The sequence below is a fragment of the Manacus candei genome, unplaced genomic scaffold, assembly GCF_025592945.1.
Source record: "Manacus candei isolate 608988 ecotype Guabito, Panama unplaced genomic scaffold, ASM2559294v1 h1tg000035l, whole genome shotgun sequence".
Lineage (NCBI taxonomy): Eukaryota > Metazoa > Chordata > Aves > Passeriformes > Pipridae > Manacus > Manacus candei.
Window position 1 is genome coordinate 5,144,752 of NW_026138083.1, and position 20,656 is coordinate 5,165,407.

Consider the following 20,656-nt stretch of genomic DNA (forward strand, 5'->3'; position numbering starts at 1 on the left):
ACATGACTTCAAGGACAAATGCCAATTTGCAGAACACTGCTAAGCCAAACAGAGGGGCATTATTATTATTATTATTATTATTATAACAAGCTTCTCCAAAGCACAGGAGTCAAAGCAGCTCTTGCCCCAGCATTTTGCAGCAGCTGGTTTTGCAGGGACAAACACAGCCTCGTGGGCAGTTCCATCTGTTGGCCCACCAGAAACGGCAACACTGGGAAAGAAAAAACAACACAAAACCTCCCCAAATCTATGTTTTACTCCAGAGATGACACATTCAGCCTCCCAGCTGGCTTCCTAGTCACTCAGCCTCCCAGATTTATGTGAAATGGTAAAAATACTTCTCACCATTAGCTGGAGGGGGAGAAGGGACAAGACAGAAAAGAAAGAGCATCTTCTCTGAGACTGTTGAGAAGCTGAAAAGTTTATTGCAAAGGGCTGTTAAGGAACCTAACCAGGTTACACAGCAGAAAATCCTGACAGCCTGAGAACAGCCTTTCATGCCAAAAGTCTCCTTTCTGTGAATCCAGGCACAGGACATGCAGCAGGTAAACACGAACACCAGAGCCCTTGGTTCATTCACTCAGATGAATTCAAGCAACATTTGCTACTTGGTTTTTCACCACTGACTGACAAAGCCCAGGACAACACCTGCCTCACACTTTCACAGAACCCACGGGACTAAAGCACCCAAGATCTTTACCTATGATGTCCTTTGCTGGACGAATGCAGCCTTTTTTTTCCCTTCCCACGGAGAGGAAAATAACCACAAATGAGATTTTAAAGGAAGTAAGTCTTGTTTCTGGTGAAATAAAAAAAACACACAAACAAACAAAAAAACCCCCAATGCAAACCCCCTACATACATGTTCCCTGGAAACACCACTTTTGATTTCAACAGTTTTGGGGCAAGGTGCAGGCTGTGCAAACAAAACTTTCTGCAAACAGGCTAAAAGCAGCGGCTAAAGGTGGATGTTGCTGAGCTCTGCCCTCTGTGGTTGTGGCTTGGCTGCAAAGCACAAAAAATATGCACATCTAACTCCCCACATATTAAGATAAGCAAGTACCTATTTGCCAGAACTCTGAAGTTACTGCCAAAACCTCTGCAGGTGACTGTGCTGAAAGCATGAAATCCCTCAATGAATCCTGGAACAGCTCAGGTCCTTGGGTTTTCTATAGCTGCTGCCCTTTTCCTATGAAAGCATAAATTCTCCCTTAATTGAATTTGACAATTGAAAAGTAAAGAGATTTAAAATAACAAATGGTTCCTCAGCTCTCCCTGCAGCAAGGTTAGAGACACTTAATTGAACTTTAGCTTAGCTGCCAAGCCAGAAAACCAGCAAATAAGAAGGCATTGGGAATACCTGCGTTTATTAAGTTAGTAACTCATCTTTCTCAGGAACAGCTCTGCCCTCTCAAACTTGTTTCCTCTTTTAATCACATAAAAAGCAATGAAAACACAAAACTATTTGGGACCACAAGGACTGTGGAGGTACCTACAGAACTGGACACAGCAGGCAGCAACAAAATGCCAAAATACCTCCCAAAAATATTCAGGAGACCAGAGCAGAGCCTCTCTGTGTCACAGGGGATATTTCCTGCCATGGCTTGAGCCATGTCCATATAAAATGGAAACACAACACACACAAGCCAGGAGGCAACTTCACCCCCCAAAAGGCACAGCTGATGAGATGGATCCTGGAAGAGCTTTGGGGTCAGCCTTGGTAAGATGATGTTGAAGAGCTGGAAAGGATGAGGGAGACAGCTGTAAAAATTACTGGGTGGGAGAAAAATGTCTTATAATGAGGAATGTGTAGCTCAATCTGTTCAGCTTGTCTAAAGATGACCGAGAGGTAACTCGATTATAGTGTAAAACCCCTTCACAAAGGAAAACACAGCGCAAGAAAAGGGCTTTGTTATCTCTGCAGTAACAAATAAAAGGAATCACTGGCTGGAAGCTGAAGGCAAGGAAAAGCCAACAAGGAAAATATTTTTATAATATGAATCATTAAACTCTCAAACAGGTTATGAAATAGAGCAGCAAACGTTTAATTTCTTGGAGATGTCTGGATATCTTCCTGCCCAGGGAAATGCAGTCAGACACAGCCTGCTCTGTGCTGAGATGAACAGGTGAGAACAGAGCAGCTCACGGAACACCAGAGTGACAAAGATGATTCAACAGTCCCTTCTGGCTTGATTTTCTGAGTCAACGTGAAGGGATGAACCCAGCACCTCACATGGAGAGGGAGAGGCAAAATATGCACCGTAACTTGCTCAGCCACAAGAAAACTGAATAAATCTTCCTTTCAAAAGCCAGTTTCCAAGAATTTGGAAATATGGGTACCATCATCATGTTCTTATTTTACCTGAGGTTTTCAACATAGCTGAAATTATAACAGTTAATATAGAAGTATGTGCTCTTAATTGTCTCAGCATGGTGCTGACCACTGCCAGAGAGGTCCAGGGAACTGCTTTCGGAGCCCCAGATTTCTGGCAGCCTCCAACACACCTTTGGGCAGATGCAGGTACCCTCACAAACCTCTCCTTGCTGCTCTTGGGAACCAGCCCACATTTTGTTGGCTCGGTGGGGCTTTTGTCAAGGCAACATTAAGGGCAGCAGATCTTTCCCACTCACAAAGTCATTACTGAGGGGTTTTAAAACACATGAGGGGAAAAAGCATTCGTGCTGCATTTTTTCTCCTCCAAAAATCAGACTATGTCTTTCCAGACAGCATCAAAAAGAGCATCTCTTATGCTACTTATTAATGTTTAAACATGTTTATTTCAAGTGACAGCAGTGCTCTTTGATAAGTAATGATCCAGGTAAAATAAAAATAGCTAACAAAGGAAAACAAGATTGTTTGGCTGCTCTTCTGTCAAGCCGTTCTCAGAAGTCCAGCAATTAAAGGGGAACATATCCCTGCTGGAAAAGCTCAGTGAAGCTCGAGAAACGACAGTTTCCAGTTAAGAAACCCTTGGAGCTACATCCTCCCCCTGACCTTGGGATGTGCTGCTTGGTAATCTGGGCAGCAGGTTTGCGACCTGGCTGAGATGGGACACTGATCCACTGAGCCTTTCTTGGGAACAGCAGGGCCACACTTTGTGCTCAGCTTCAGCTCTGCAGCACCAGCATCTGTGCTTAGAGATTCACTTTAAGAGCTCATTTTGCAAAATACTTGCTCATTATCGCCAACTAACCAGTGATTAAATAATCATATACTTTAATCTCAGACACCAGACAGCTTCCTTTGCCCGGTCTCTGAATTAAAGGGAGATATTTTGCTATGCTGGGCAGCAGCTTTACGGGGCCAAGAATTCACATCAGTCACGCTGAGCTCTCACGATGCACTGAAATCTATTTCTATCTTCCCTCAGTAAGTCTCAGCTCTAAAAGGTAGGTGGCTATCAGGTAACAGTAAAACAGTTTACCCAGTGCAGCTCATCCAAATTTTATGACAGAGATAGAGAGCGCTTTGTGGAGGTGGTTTAAAGCTATGGATGCTTGTACCGAACTCCTGCAATGTTTGCAATGGTTCAAAATGATTTAATGGCACATCTGCTTCGGGTTTATGTTTTCCTGAGCAGCAGGATACAGCAGAAGCAAGTGTATCAGATTCCTCTTCTACTTCGAGCCCCACTTCACAATTTCCATGCCAGGGGCAGACTCTACCCTACACAGGCATGGAATGGACGGATGGATGCTCTCCAACCCACCCACTGGCCCAGCACAACAGGTTTTGTGGGAACTCCAGCAAATCAAATAGCACCAACTGCTGATGACAACCAGTAAGGAGGCAAATAAATTAATATACAATGGTGGGGATTTCCAGAGAGCCCCACAGGAACCGGACCAACCTGAACTGAATTCCAATAGAAGCTGTAAGTCCCAGCCTAAAAAAAGATCCTGCTGGTTCTGCCAGCACTACACTGGTTCCCCTAGAGCTCTGAAACAAGGACCTGACCCCTCTCCCAGTGAAGTCTGGGATTCCAGCAGCAGGACAAATGGTTTAGGAACAGGACTGTATGAAGATTTTGTCTGTAGCTACTAACTCTGGGACCAAGCGACCCAGGAAGATTCTGGGGAGCACCTTGTCTTCTCCCCTGGCTTTCCCTTTACAGCCAGAGAACCCATCTCCTAACACAGCCCCTCTGACACATGTTTAAGCTCCATGCCCAAAGTAGGCAGTGTTAGTCCTGTCTAACTATTGCAGAGGTTTGTGCTTTGCCTAAGGCTCATGTAAGCCCCACTAAAGCCCTCAAACAAAGTTTGAAATGCCATTGCTGCAGCGCACAGAATTAATGCTGGTCCTTCTGCAGAGGGGTGAATGTCATTTGCAGAACTGTGTTAATTCCTGATTTGAATTTAGATGATGTTTTTAAATAAGAAACAAGCTCAGAACATCCACTGGGAATCTGTGACTTGGATAAACCTTAGTAAGTCACTAAATAAAAGTTACTACTGGAAAAGTGCTCAGACTGCAGTGCTGGCTGTATAAAATTAATAATAATTATAATAATAACAATAATAAAGGAAGATAGGAAGATCACTTCTAGAGAATAATGGCTTCAGACTGCATATTATGGGCACAGCTGATGTATTCAGAATGCATTAATGTGCTCGAATCAGCACATTGAATCTACAAAATACACTTTCTTCATGAGAGGAGGAAGAGGAATTGGAAAGGAGGAGGCTCTACCTGGAATGGAGAGAGGGAAGGCCCTGGGGCAGTCTGGATCAGGACAACAGGGGTGATGAGACAGCAAAATCCTGCAGCTGTTCCAGCCAAACTCTCCCAGTGCTGACACTTGCTGTTGTGTGCCCTCAGCAATTCCCCCTGCACTCCATGGGTGCCAACAAAGCTCTGGGAACACCAGATGCCCCAGAATTTCCTGGCTGCCCTGGCACCACCATCAGTGCCATAAGACTTTTGCACAAGTCCTGTTTTTTTCTGGCTTATTTTTTTAAATGTAGGCACTACTAGATATTTACACTGGAGGAGCTGATTTCATACCATCTTACATTGATATATCTATTCCAAAATAACATGAAAACCTTCACATTCATCCTTTTCCTTGCACTAGGATGACGAATCTCCAGCAAATCTCCCTAAACCAGTGGTGTGCTAAAATAAAAGACAGTCCTACATTTATCTAGAAGGTGGTGGTGGGAAAATCTCCAAAGAGTGGAAAGGAAGTTTGGCATCTTAAATTGGATTAGCACCCAGCCCACATCTTCACATCGCTCCAAGCACGAGGAAGGCTTTCCAGAGAGAGAAAGCCACAGCTGCAGCAAAGAATTAAATTTAAAACACATTTCTTTTCAAAGTGGGCGAAAAACGTCTCAACTCCTAATCTTTCATATTGAGGACTTGAGTAAAATGGATGTTCTTTTCTTTTAAAAAGTCATGCAATTCAATGTGATCCTTCCCAGCAGGCTGCATCTGTTTTAAATGTTTGCATTGAAAATGTGAAACCCTTCCCTCCTCCCCCTTAATTTTATCTAGAATTATGAATACTCCATTTGCTTAAACATATCCTCAACAGATGAGCCTCAGAAAACCACAGTGTTAATCTGGGACAATCTATGGCATCCTTCAGGATCCATCACATTTGGGAAATGCCACGGAGGGGCTCGGTAGCTGCAGTCCACCCAGGCAGCTGAGAGGGACAGGAGTCTGCAGGCAGAATTTAGGGCTGATGTGGGATTTGAGCTGTTTTCTGTGTTTCTGGTTCATCCACCACAGTAAAATCCTCTGAAATGCTCAGAGCAAAAAATCAGACTCCTGGAGCAGGTCAAGCCTTGCTGAGGAAGGGCAGCATCTCTTAAGGAAAACGGGGCCAAGCTCCAGGCTTGGAAAATTCATATTATTACAGGGAAACGTTAAGAGCAAGGATGAAGGAAAACCAAAAAGCACATCTCAGGGCAATGCTGCTTCTAGGATTGAAAGCTACAAAATTCTGTAATTTAAAAGATAAGAATGTAGTAAGTTTTATAAAAAGAGACAAACAGTCCTTAGCAAATCTCACTGAAAGGGGTATATAAAAATAGTACAGCAGACAAAGGTTGAATAGATACGTATTTTTAGACAAATGGAAGATCACTCAAGACCCAAATGATGATCTGGAATGTTGAAAAGCAGTTTATTGCTACAACAGGCTATGGATAAATAGGTACCACACAATTTTTTGGTGAAAAGATTAACAATACGGCGCAGATTATATGGAAACACAGAGCACTGGTTGTCAAAGACAGCTCAAAGCTGGAGAGGTAAGTGAACTAATGGTACCAGCATAACCCCAGTGAGCTGCAATGTCATGCCCAATTCCAGGCAGCACGGCAGAGATGTGTCAGCACGGCTGCCTGGCAGTGGCTGCGATCCGGTTGCCAGCTCTCCTGCTCTTCCTTCACAGGCAGAAAGGACAGAAAATCCCAGCAACTTCCACGTTGACTGGGAGATCATCCTGGTGGCCTGTGGCTGGAGTGCCTGAACTTTCTGACATTGGAAGTGACTGCTGCTCAGGTAAAATTACTCTTGAAATGTCAATTGGAAATTCAGCGCTGGAGAACACAAAGCAACTCTCAGGGCAGGGGCAGCAACGTTCACTTGGCTGGCACAGCAACAGTCCTTCCATCAACTTACAGATCAGGAAAGAAACCCTGAAAGCCTTATGAACGGTTCCCTACAAACATCAACCTAATGTTCTGCAGTAATTAGGGTGAAAATATAAAGTTAAGAAATGCTATGAGGAGGAGGGGGGGAACAAACCCAGCAGATAACCCAGAGTCAGTACGTGCTGAAGCACTGGCTGTGTCGAGGGTCGGGCTCCGGATGCGCCTCCCTGGGGATTTGCTGCAGCTTGTTTAGCTTTACCAGCAATTTTTCTATTGACCAGGTGGCTTATGTTGGAACATAACTGTAATGCTTGTACAGGGAGTAATAACAGGCAGGTATTCTGCAGAGAATGAAATATTGATGACCCCAGGGCCATCGGGGGTGCAGAGGAACAGGAGCACGGTATGACAGAGCAGGGGACTCCCAAGGAGGGGGACAGATGCCATGCAGAGGGGTGCAGGTGTGGGAAGATAGGAATGGGGGCACAGGGTAATACTGCACACCCCCCCACGCAACAAAAACAGTTTTAGGGGTGACAGTGAGAATTAGGAGCAAGTATCTGATGTGCTTAAGATGCTGCATGTACAGTAAACACGGATACAACGTGCAGATGCTGGCTCTAAGAAAGACAAGGTAAAAGCATGCTGGAAACTATAAATGTATTTATTATCCCAGGTGGATTCTAGAGCCCAGTGGAAGAAAGCACCAACCTCCACCTCCTGCTTCTCCCAGGAAGAAAGAATAAAAGCCACCATCAGCACCCTGCTCCTTCTGGAGGCAGCGCGGGACACTGATGACTCACTGACTTTTTCTGTAGATGTTTTTAAGAGCAGTCAAGGCTAGAATTAGAAATGCTTTATTGGAGAAAAGGCATTTTTGAATGTACAGAAGGGTCAATAAGGCTAAAAAGGGGTAAAAACCCCTACAAGACTGCAATTTCCATTTACAAAATTGGTCTGTTTGGTTGAATTTGAATTGAACTGCTGGTTGCACCTCCACTTCTGGGTAGCCTTTGATGTGGAGTACAGAAAGCCTGACACACCTGCAGGGGAGCCGAGAAAAAGAAACCCCCAAACTTAGCCCTGTTCCTGCTTTCTCCCAGGGAGCAGTGGAAGGGTGAGCAGAGAAAGGCACAGATGTTAGGAAACAGATGTTTAGCAACATCTAACTTATTACTGAGACCTCCTGTAGCAGGACTTTTTTTATTTTCCTTTTCTTTTCCTATAATAAGTAAGTTGGACTAACAATAACCATTTCATTAGAAGGTTAAGATTTCAATTACGCTGACAATACATTCTCAGCTTTGCAAACAAGATGCATTTTCTTTTGCTCATAGCAACTTTCCAAATGCAATGCTGCACTAACTAGTGACTTACAAAACACTTGGATTCCTCCAGAACCTCAGACTAGATGGCCTCAAGGATGATGGACAGTGCATCAAAAAAGCAGCAAGTCTGGAGATTTCCTTAGTTTCCTATGCAGGACACAAACCTCATGCCCTGTGCTTCACTTTCATTGGTCACAGAAGAATAAAAAGTGCAGTGAGTGCAAGAAGAACTACAGAGACAAAAGATAAGATCTTTTCTTAGCCCTCAAACCATCACTGTGACCATGCAGAGATCAGGGATGAGAGGCAGGCTGCCAGTGTACCAAGAATGAACTTCTCTTTCAGGAGGGTATTTGCAATAGCACTCAAAGACTGAAGCTGGGAGATTAGTTGGCTATTTTATGTAAGAAAGACTGCCTGAATAATCAGTTTTTCTGATGTTGCCATGTCTTTTCATTTGTTAGTGTGGAGCATAATTGCTTCTTGTAAAGCTGAATGACTTTAAATTAGATGGAAAGATGGTCATTGCAAAGATAATTTTGAACATTCCCATTCAAAGCTGTAGGTTTAAAAATACGAGTTGAAATGCAACTGAATAATTGATCTGGCAGCAGTCACTTAATTTGTCCCCTTTCTTTTGTTTCTTCCTTGCTACATGCTTTTAAGTTACCCCAGTATGTACATCCGTGGCAAATGAAAAGCAGGAAAATAAATACATTTATCTAATCAACCCCTTGCCGGAGCTGAAAGCCTTCAGTACAGTCTACGCCAGCGATTAAATCCAGATTACATTAAAACAAATTTGCCATGTCACTCCTAATACTTCTATTTGGCAATGACCCAAATATTTTTGCTTGGTTTTTATCCTCTCTCCAAACACAGACCAATGTCAGACTCACCCTGGCTGGAGGGGCCCCTGTGTTCCCTGTTCGTAGCAGGACCAGGGCAGGTTGTCTGTGGCTTTGTCCGACTGCAGCTTCAAAATCTCCAAGGGGAGAAACGGGATCTGTTCTTCCCCTACCTGCAAGTTTTCTACGTGTCAGAGCTATTCATAACACTCCTCAAAGTCATGGTTTGATCACAGCCATCAAAATGACTGTTTCTCACCACCCGATTCAGCCGAGTTTTGCCATCGAGCATTTTGCCTCTCTCCGCTCTACCCCTCTTTCCAAAATTCCTTGCTCCCTTACTTCTTTCCTCCCTACCAAAGGGCTTCCCATACTCCTGAAGGCACCTACCACCCTGGCTGCAGGAATCCTGCAGCTGGTATTTATACAGCAGGGTACTCAGCGCTGCCTTTTATCTGGAAATGCAAAGCCGCTCCAGTTTCAGCTCAGAGCCCGAGGGGCGATCCCTGCCAGCCGGGAGCAGGGAGGAAGCTGCCACATAAAGGATGGAGGAAGCAAAGAGAAGAGACTCCTGCTGCCACCTTTGATCGACAAACAACTTCAGCCACTTGAAAACTTAAGGAGGGCTCGGGGTCATTTCTTCCTCCCGTGTGCTCTGCTCTGCTTTCAGCCCATGGATGATGAGACGCTGCCGACGAAGATGACGCATCGGGGAGAAGAGATTTTAGTAACTGGGGCGGAGGAGGAGAAGCAGCAAGTGGTGAGAGGGGGAGGAAGAGGAGCCTATATAAAGCAGCAAAATTCAGAAACAGTCAATGCTTTCTCAGAAGAGAGAAATGAAAGAGGGAAAGAGCAAAGTTCAGGGAATTTTGGAACCACCAGATACATTATGAAAGTGAGCTGAGACCCAGCCACACCTTGAAACAACAATCATCCCATGGATCAGACTCAAAACCAAGACATGTCCATCCCACCACTTTTCTCAGATGGAATCAAATCTTCAGGCCTCGATCCCACATTATCAGAGAATAGTTAAGGTTGGAAGGGACCTCTGGAGATCATCCACTCCAACCCCCTTGCCAAGGCAACGTTAACTACAGCAGGTGACACAGGAATGTGTCCAGGTGGTTTTGGAATGTCTCCAGGGAAGGAGAATTCATGACCTCATTGGGCAGCTGTTCCAGTGCTCAGCCACCCTCAATGGAAAGAAGCTCTTCCTCATGTTGAGGTGAAACTTCTTGTGTTTTGATTTATGGCCATTACTCCTCATCCTGTCACTGGGCACCACTGGGAAGAGTCTGGCACCATCCTCTTGGAAGCCGACTTTGAGATATTTATCTGCATTAGTCTAGAGAAGACTGAGAAGGGATCTCGTTAAACAGGCCCAGTTCCCACAGTCTCTCCTCATAACAGAGATTATCACAGGAATCAGTGGTCTCCCAAGGTCTGAAATTCAAGGAAAGTGTTTAAAGAATTATTGCACTGAGACCACACAGCAAGGTAATGCACCAGGTGTCCCCAGCAAAGCACCAAGCCCCAGCACAGCTTCTGCTTTTCAAACTGCACTGAAAGAACCAAAACATCACCAGATCTTCCAGCACGGCCCTCAGAAATGTGAAACTGGGAAAAGACTTAACTGTGGGACTAATGGACCCAGGATCCCATTTGGCTGTGTGTCTCACCCTGCAGGAATGCTCCTGCCTCACTCAGCCAAGGTACTCAAAGTTTGCACCAGCAGATAACTGAGAGATAATAAATGCAGAAACAACTGCTGCTCAATCACGCGTATGAAACAGCACACATAATTAGAGCTGCCTGGATGTGCAAAGGCTCAAAATTAAAAGTCAGCAACTTCTACTGCTACTTCTTGATTTTGGCAGGTTTCGCTTTCCCACTTGGCATCCTCACAATGTCTTTGGTGAAAACTAAGATAACAGTCTTGATCACTGAGCACTTGTTTTTTGTAAACAGGCATGTGTGTTCATCAGATAAATAATCCAGTACCTGTTGCACATTTAACCTCTCCGTGACTGTGCAGAGCATTTACCCTCAGTCCCTGCACTTGGACCTGCATCCCACCCACCCCAGAGCCTGCTACATGCTGGCTCATCCTTCGTGCTCGTGGCTTGTTTTCTCATCCATTCACACAATGTGCTTCCAAGGCTGGGTTTTACTGGCACAGATCCCTAAAATGTCTTCCCAAACATACAGGACTGCTAGGAGAGCCATCGTGACAGATAATAGCGCTCTTATGCCAAGAACAAATCATCTTTAACTTATGTTTTCTTTAACTCTTAAGTTTGTTTTCGGCAATTCTGAGATATCACTAACCACAGGTTCCCAATGTCTGCCTTTGAGAGGGAAAGGAATGAGGGGGAATTTCTCGTTGATTAATTAAGGCACAAATGTACACACTTCTGTTTAAAGCAATTTGACTATTGATGCTAAGACAGCTCAAGCAACTGATGACCTGGTCAGTCCTTGGACTGAAATCTGGAACCATATAACTGGAACACCAGCATATTCCCACGGCCTATCAACCAAATCACGGCAGCAGGGGCGCTGGCAGCAGCCAGACACATTGTTTCCTAGACAAGCTCCTCCTTTGATGGGTTACCCTCTCACTTATCCCAAAGTCAAACCTACATGAGCTTTCTGGTTTCATTGTCAGCATCCAGCAGTAAATTCTCCCAGAAGCTATGACACCCATCACAAACTTCAGTCCAGCTCAGACACCCTCAGTCTGGCCACAATCGACATTGCACATAATTTCCTCGGACTCCCTTTCTGCGGAGCAGTGCAGTACTCATGGGAATCAATACTTTACAACTCTTTAGAAAAAGGAGCAGCTAATTTGAACTGTTAATTAACCCCAAAGACTCACAGTCCAAATCCCCTCCTCCCATGCTCCCTCACCGAGGGATCCGCTCCCCATCCATTTGCCTGCACACACCAAAGACCTGCTGCTCACTTGCAAATACGGAGCCCTCAACTTTCACAGGAATCCTCCTGAGCCCAAGTCCTCCCTGAATAAGAGATGGAGAGCAATTTTAAAACACATGCTATTACAAATGCCAGTAACAGCTAAATTCCCACTCCCGTGCAAAACTCCCATAGAATAACTGGGGGAAAAGGCACGGCCTTTACATGGCCTCACCACGGACGGTAGCAAAGATTTACTAGCAAAGGGCAGTAGTGAAGTCTTCTACCTCTCAAATTTCATTGCTCTTACATAATATGCTATCATGCATTTACCAGCACGCTGTGAAGCGCTGTCATAAATATTTAAACTGCAGTGACAAAGTAAGAGAGCTGTCGGTCGCTCCCGGTGTTCCTGGTTTTCGCTGCTCGCTCTCCTGGGCCCACGGTGATGGAAGTTACTGATGTGCAGAAAATAAAAGCTCCAAGTGTGAACCAAACCAGAGGCATATCCCTGACTTTCAGCAAAGTAAAAGGGACTTTAACTTGTTATTGAAAGGCCTTTCTACACCGGGGCCTCTCATGGTCGTTACGGCCAGGCCTGCCACCAGCGAGGCTCCCCTCCCCACACACGTGCCTGGCTGCATTAGTTATTACATTTGATAGCTTTATGATATTATTTGAAGCTTGCTATTTACCTAGTTACACAAGACCCAGAGGCTTAGACCCTGCTCTCTGCCTGGGCTGCAAATCTCTGCAACTACCTCCAAAATAGCCCAGATTTTATGACCCATTAGGCTTAATGATAAATCCTTGGATTTATGTTCCGGGCTAGTGAGCAGTGAGAGATCAAGGGCTAAGCTTTGATTTATCTGCGGGCCAAGGGAGATGGTTATTTCTATAATTTTATTTTCCTCATCATTTGCCATAATGACTGCAAAGCTTTGCTGTGACATCATGGCAACTTTTTGCTGTATCTACATCAAAATCAATACCACACTTGGTCCTTTCACACCCTCTCCCACCAGGATGGGGTAAATCCAGCTACAGACTAGCTAACTCCAGATCCTCCTGGTGCACGGAAGGCAATGGTTTCCAACCTGCAAATACTGATGGAGGTGGGACAATAGTCTGTGAACGAAGGCTGTTCTGCTTTGAACCAGCTTTGTACATTTGTGGTGCTTTACATGCAATGCCAGCGGTGCCTGGAGTTGAGATAAATTTTGCTTCACGGCATTTTAAATCCAGAACCATGAAAAGAGCAGAGGGTACTATGGAGAGATGCTACTCAGCATGGTCCAGTATCTGCATTGACTGACCTCCTGTTTTAACAGTTTCTCTGAAAACTCCACACCTATGGAATCTGGGGAATGCAAGAAAATCTCCAATTTGCTCTCCAAAATCTACTTTAAAAGAAATAAAGAGAAAATTAAATGCCCCGTGCTATAGGCAAAAGTCTTGAGAAATGGCCCATAAGCACCACAAATTTTCATGCAACTCAGAGTTTCACACCTGCCTGGCTTTAACACGCTCATCACAAAGCCAGGCTCTGCACATTTTAGGGCTGGCCCAAGGCTGGTTATTGGCTTCAGCAAGGACAGATGGGTGCATCATGGAATGACAGGGCAAGAGACAGGAAAAAAGTTAAAGAACACCACAATATTACAGGGCTAATCACGCCCCAAAGTTATTTTCTTCAAAGATTATTACACCTTTTTGACTATGCTGTGCAAGTCCACTAATACTGACAAAGTAATACTGAGAAAGGATAGAAAAAGTAAACATTAAAGGGCAAATTTTGAGCAGCTCAAGTTTGCACAGCGAAGAGGATGCCTAATACAATAAAGGGAACTTGTCAGGGGAATGGCACATTATCCAATCTTTTTCTTGACTGACAGCTTGACAGTCTCTTACCCATTTAAAAAAAAAGTCTTTAAAAAGCAGTAGCTAACAATTATCGCCAATTTTCCTATTAATTCCAAGGAAAAATAGCTGGAGTTTAATTTCTAGCTAAATCAGGACTGTTGACTGTTTTTCTTCCTCACACAGAATTGGAAATGGAAGAGAAGCAGCGAGATGCTGTTAGATCAGTAGGAGGAGATACCAAAAAGCAAAGTAAACAGGAAAAGAAATTGTGTAAGAATAAAAATGGCAAAAGTAATGGAACAAAACCTCACAGAAATCCCTTAACTCTCAGCTAAAGGTTCTTCCCAAGTAGCAGCATCAGGTTGTTGAGCAAAAAATGCAAACCCAAAGTACTGTGGACCAAGTCCTACCAGATGCTGAGGAAGAAGTCAAAATGCTTCTTCAAGCAGAAGTTTATGACAAATGAGAGCCACAGAGGTATTGGGTTTCTCCCACCACACAAACAGTACCAGGGATCTGTTGCACTGATGATGTCCAAATTCAGACTGGACTGCCCAAGAAGAAAGAAGCCCTGGCTTCAATCTGAGTTCATGAGAAAAGAAGGCTTTGGGGTGATCTAGCTGGGGTCTTTCAGTGCCTGAAGGGAGCCTACAGAAAAGATGGAGAGAGACTATTTACAAGGGCATAGAGTGACAGGACAAGGGGGGATGGCTTCAAAATGAAAGTAAGTAGGTTCAGATTAAATATTAGGAGAAATTCTTCACCATGAGGGTGGTGAGGCACTGGAACAGGTTGCCCAGAGAAACTGTGGATGATTCCATTCTATGATTCATTACAGCAAACCTTTCTCTTGGAAAGCAGCAGCCCTGCTGATGGGCAACACATTCCACACTCCTCTCCCCGAAAAGAGGAAAAAACACCCACTTCTGGTTAGCCTGTTAAGAAATTAAGTCACTTTTCAGCTAGCAATGCTCTGCATCAGTGTTTAAATTATTTATCTCACGCCTTGTACTTCCTAAGTACTCAAAAAAGCCCTACTTAGTCTCCCTGTGAATCTTCTCAGTGCTAAGAGTTGGTTCTCGAAGAGACTGGGTAGGAAAGCACTGGTGTGCGATGGATGTTGCAACTGATGTTGCAGTTTCAGTAGTTCCTGTATTGCATCTGTAATATAATGGAAAGTGAGAGACATGCTTGTGTCCCTCATAAAAGCCCTGCCCAAGTAAAGCATTTCTCTTGCTTTCCAGGACTCGACTCTCACCTCCATCCAAGTGGAGGCCTCTTCTGCCTCATCCCTAGGAATAAATCCTCCGTGGCACACAGGCACGTGGTTTTGCACGTGTTTCCCCAGGCAGTCTATAGGGTCTGTATTACACCATCTGCTTTAAACAGAGCCCTGTCATCAATACTCAGTTTTGGCAGGAGAGCCACTGGCAGTAACTACTTTCCTTCACTGCCAACCCCTGCCTGACTTCCAGTAGGACAGGGCTCTTTCCATGGAGCCACGTGACTGCAGTAACAGACATCCATACACGGGATTTTTCTAATTTGTTTGCTTTTCTACTTCTCATCCTTCATTTACTGTCCTAAAAATGTCAGAACAGAGAGCAGAACTTAAAAGGCAATCACCACCTGCAACCGTTGTAGCAACACTAAGCTATTTTGGCAGCCAGGCCTCTCTCAACACATGCTCACGGGGCCCATATCCCTCGTGCTGGGAAGATGCAATACAGTCCCTGGTTTACAGCTGCATCATTCCAAGCTCCTGCATAAAACATGGGAGCACCCAGAGATTTCCTAGAGCAGCCGATGGCTCAGATTACAGCCACTGCCATGGCACTGGAACACTTCCCAGTAGCACACTAAACTTTGTGTTTCCAACATAAAATCCCTGGTGATGTTGCTTCTCCAAACCCTGCCAGCACATCCCAGGGCACGGATGGTGCCTCCCAACCAGCCATCCCACTCTGGTCTCAGTTGCAGTTCAGCCACGGGATTTTCCGCCCTTTCATTATTTTTTCCCCTGTGACACCAAAGCATAAAATAGAAAGAAGTTCTGTTATTTGGAAAAGAGGAGTTCAGGGCCTGCACCAGAGACAAATTCATGTACCGTTATCCTTTCCTGCATGCTTCAAAATCTGGGAGAGAAGCAGAGCTCAGGGTGCATTTACTTTGTTCTCATCCTGCTCTCAGGAAAACCTTCCTGTTTCTTCAGCCTAGAATATCACGTTTTTCTATACAACCCCAAACCAAATACACTCCAAAGCCCGCGAGAAATGCTGAAAATCTGTTGGCTTTGGATAACTTGTCTTTACACCCAAGTGAGAAACAAGTTTCATACATGCTAACCCAGGTTTCTGTGGCCTTGGCAGGATTCAGTTGAAAAAACAAACCATTTACACATTCTGACAGTTTACTTACATTTCATTATATGGTCAGTAACAACCCTTTGGAACTATATCTCATTTCTATGTCCTTCAGTTGTATCTTAAGAGCCCTTCTATGAGTAGTGTGTAGAAGATGCACCAAAAATATTTTAAATGTATTTATTTACGTGGCCCAAACAACCCAATACGGCATTAAGCATTGTTTTCATAATCCTGTAAAGTACTAAAAGCCTCCTGGGACGGATTGAGCCTCTTCAGCTCAGGACCAGAGAATTCTGCACCTTTGGAAAAAATGAAAACTAAACACCTAAAGTGCTTTTCAAAAGCAATTACCATAATCCCTGCTGTTACCCAGAGGGAAGCAGTGGCACGCAGAGGTTAAATAACTTCTTGGAGGTGGTTCAGCGAGCAGCACAGCCCGGATTAGAGTCACCGTGCCTCCTGACTTCCAGCTCCAGGCTCAGCCCAGCACCTTAAATAGCTGCAGTGCAAGTAATTAGCTCTGTCCCCTGGGCATGCATCTAACTTGGGGAATGGGAAAGCTGGAGTTCAACCTAATGACACAAAACTTTCTATGGAGAATCCCTGGAAAGAAACATTAAGTTTTAACCACTCTGACCTGACCAAGCTGTGCTAAGGCAGAGGGGAAAAGCTGCTGTGCAGATTTTACTGCCACCAGCTCGGGACAAGTGAATTATTCACACGCAGCAGAGCATGTCACAATAAAAGGTTTATAGAGGCTATCACCAGGAACATTCCTGTGGCATTTATTCATTCCAGTATTTGTTTGTTGGCATTTCTTTTGTCCTCTCCTCTGTCAACAGGGACCTCTCCACCCTTCCCTTTGTGGGGTACCTTTCCTTCGAGGAAAAAAACCAAAATTTTTGCCATGTGAGTGTTTTAGTGACACTGCACATTTTTATTTACATTGTTATTTTGCACAAATGTGTATTTCCACAGGGATATGTGGCACATGTGGTTTTCCCCCACCAGAGGTGACTGTCTATGTCTACTTCCTCTATTCCCTTGCCTACAGCTGCAGCATCTCCTTTACTTCTTTAGCTGCCTCCAGCAGGGAACAATAAATCCAACACACACTCGGAAAAAGGAAAAAAAATCTCTAGTGCTATTTTGGGCATCCAAGTTCTTTGGCTTAACCTATTTTTGGAAGGGCATCTTTGTTCAGCAGAATCAGAACTCCCAGCCCTGTGACACCGGGGCAGCGCGTCCCGCTGCAGGCGGAGCCGTTTGCCAGCGGCAACCTCCAACAGCAGGGCTGGCACGCAGAGCAAAGCCAGGACAGCCCAGAAGGAAAACGATGGGAGACAGGATTTCACTTCCACTCTCCATCACTTGTGTGTCTCTGCGCAAGTCATGCCGCTCCAATCCCGGGAGTTTTGGCCATGCCCACCCCGGCACACGGCAGATGCACAAACAGGATGGGTGCACCTCATTCCATAAGCTCCCCACGGGGAAAACATGTCTTACTACCTGTCCTGGTAGCCTCCAGCCCTACCAGGACCCCAGTTCTGGTGGTTCATTAGACACAAATATTAATTGGTATACACAGCTCATGTTTTTATAAAAGTTTTGCTTAGGAGATAAGAAAGGTCACAAATAGGAAACAGCAGCCCAGCTTGCAAAAGAGTTAAAAAGGATTCATATATTTCTGCTTTGTTCATTTGATTTTAAAAAATATTCATGCTCTGTGTGCTCTGAAACAATAACTACCTTTGTACTTCCATCAGATGCACCTTCCAACAGCAGTAGCACTCTTACATGGCCCAGAAAAAAAATAAATAGTTGGAAAAGATGCAAAAAAGCTGGCTTGGTATGTTATGGCTGGCTCTGCACAAGGCAATGGGAGCACACCCTTCTCACATCACTGCACTCACAGGCACCACTTGGAAAGGGATAATCTTTGAACCTGTAAGGCACAAGGCTTGGCTTAAAGCTGGCATTTTGTACCAGGGCTGCAAGACAGCTGCTTTCAACAGGCAGGGCTGAACCACACGAGAACCACACACTGTGGCTGGTCCTAGACCAGGAACCCTGGCCACAGTCCTGCCCTCTGAGTTGCTTCTCTCCAGGAAAAAAAAGAAAAAAAAAAAGCAAAGTTAAACATTTAATTGGAGAGAAAATATTTTGTTTCCTGGTTGTTGGGACAGCCCTCCAAATGCAACACTGAGCCCTCCTGGGCTTGGTGACAGGCAGGCTGAAACACCAGCACTAACAGCTAATTCTCCAGTGAATCTCTGTGGCCTAAAGATTAAAGGCTTAATTAGAGTTACCTGAACATTAAATACCACTACAGTGCACTGAAAGCTGCTCTAAGGGGGGGGAGAAGCCTTTTAAACAGGCTCATAACTAACTGGGGTTAGTTAGACGTAACTATGGGGTTTATGCACAGTTGTTACTGGTTTTGAATCATTCTGCTTTTCAGCTCTTTTGCCTTGATAATAAAGCCAATGCAGCTGTGCATCAGGCAGTGCTCTGGCACACCTCATCACCAACCACAGCTGAATTTAATGGAGGAAGCTGTCTTAAATACATCAAGCTTTGTATCCAGAAAGAAGGGAGGCACCCTATGAAACTCCTACTGAAGAAGACACACACCTGAACTAGACACCAGAGAAGTTACAAGGGAGGATGCCATTGAAACCGAGGCTCTACTGTCATGCCATTCCATTTTAGAGCAAACAGTTGTTTAAAACAACTTTCACGCTTTAAATTGCTACGGAGAGTAGTAAAACCCTATGTTTAACAGATGGGAAAAATAAGAGCATAATTGGAATCCCTCCAGGTGTGAGGGATACCAACCCCCTGAAGTTTCCATCACCGCTCTCCTGGTTCCACCTGGCTGCAGTCACTGACCATTCTACCCTGACAAGAGAGGTTTTGCTCAGCTTTCCCCAAAACCTGGGGAAACCTGGCCAAACTCTGCAGCAGACCCAACAGGCCAAGTCCACTGACTTCGGCAAGAAGCAAAGCAGGAACAGCCCCAAAAACGCCTCCAGGATGCCCAACCAGCACCATGAGTCAGCAATGCTAATGCCAGGAGCAGGGATATCCCAAGGAGATATTTTAGCAAGAGGTTTTGTTTGAGCTTTATGCATATTTCTGAAACTCTTCAGCTGCTGGTACCCACAAACACCTGTTAGGAGTTTCGGCACATGCCACACGGCAGACTTGTGTTTGTAGCTTTTACACAGTAAACCGGTAAAACCAGAGTGAATTCAGGTATTTGAACAAGTAGGTGCCAAACACTTCAGATTCTTAATTGGAGCAGCTTCAAAGCAATAACTGAGTTTAAGTGTCAAATGTGAGGGCGATTAGAGGAGAAGCAGAGATGCAGTCGCTCTTCTGCTCCGTTTTTCCTGTTCTTTTTTCTATACATCCCTGAAACAGCTGACACCTGTGCCCCTGACAGATCTGTGCCAGCATCACCTCTTGGGCTTCAGCCACACGAGCTGGAGTCCTCCTTTAACTCAGCTTTAACCCCAAATTACATGACTGATGTTGAAGAGAACAGTTTGTCTCCCCCATTTCAGTAGCAAATCTGGGGTCAGAGGTGATGCCAATCACATAAGGCAAAAACTGACGACTTGTTAACTACCACTATGAGAAGTTTGTTATCAGCTGATTGACAGTAGTAGTTGACACTGGGGAGCAAGTTTCTTACAAAGCATTTTATTTCCCAAATACTAGTTTTCAAAGTAAGACTTGCCACAATCATTCACTTTGGCAAATAATAATTGAGAAGTAAAATGTTTTGCAGGAACTTTGCCTGTTATACACTTCCATTTTAGAATCAGCCACCAGGATGCTGAGAACTCACTGAAAGCCAAACACTGACTTACTGTGAGCATTCATGGCTGATGAAGATATCAAGGAATAAAAAAAAAACCAAAGCCAAACAGAAAAGCCACTGGGAAGCAAACAGAGGTGCCAAAGCAATAAGGGAATCAAACAAGCAGTGGGATTTACTAGGTCTGGCTCAGCAGGGGGTTGCCAAGGGAATTTGCTGATGACTCGTAACAGGGTTCTCCACAACAGGCCTGCCGTGGTCCCTCCGTGCCACCGTTTCCCTGCGGGAAATGACTCCTCGGAGGGCTCTGTTAAGTGCGGTTCAGCAGGCGCTACAGACGAGCGACACGCACCCCCCCTCCGGCTCTGGTGAGCCCTCATCCCCTCAGAACAAGGTTAGAAAACTACACGAGTGTGTAACAGCACTCAGGGCTCCTGCACAAAAAGGAGAGGCAGGACTATGGCACACTGGTCTAAAATCATTTGATGAAAATTAATCTCCGCTAGAAGTCACGGTCTCACTGGGATCAAAACCATTTGTAAATGTGTTTGAAGCAGGGGGAAGGAGAAAGTTTAGCTTCACCACTCTCAATGTGAGAGTGAGTCTTTCCCTCAACTCAAACTGTATTTTTGCTCGGTTTATCTCCAATTAATACATGTGACAGCATAAATACATAATCCCACACTGAACAAAGACCTTCCATCCACCTGAAACGAGCTACAGCCAAAAAAATGTTACTAAACCACAGAAAACAGACAATGAGGCGAATCACAAAGAGTAACTCCCAAAGCTTTACCTGGTACAGCAGCAGCAGCAGCTCTGAAACCGGTGCCCTACCCCTTGCAGACAGGTCCCTCATCCCCACCTGCAAACCAGGAGAGCAGCTGCTCACCA

The 20,656-nt window shown here is 44.8% G+C and overlaps 1 protein-coding gene across 6 annotated transcripts in view; it reads right to left on the bottom strand.

The window, feature by feature from the left end:
* The window catches only part of PAK5 (p21 (RAC1) activated kinase 5), a 159,814-nt gene that overhangs the window by 64,206 nt on the left and 74,952 nt on the right, over positions 1-20,656 (bottom strand). Inside the window, exon 1 of one of the 6 annotated variants that reach the window (XM_051792793.1) lies at positions 20,559-20,582. The exons of 4 other annotated variants lie outside the window; for them this stretch is intronic. The gene's annotated coding sequence lies outside the window, so the exon portion shown is untranslated. Of the gene's footprint in view, positions 1-8,836; positions 9,337-20,558; positions 20,583-20,656 lie in introns of those variants that run through there. One more of the 6 variants, XM_051792789.1, reaches the window with a different exon arrangement.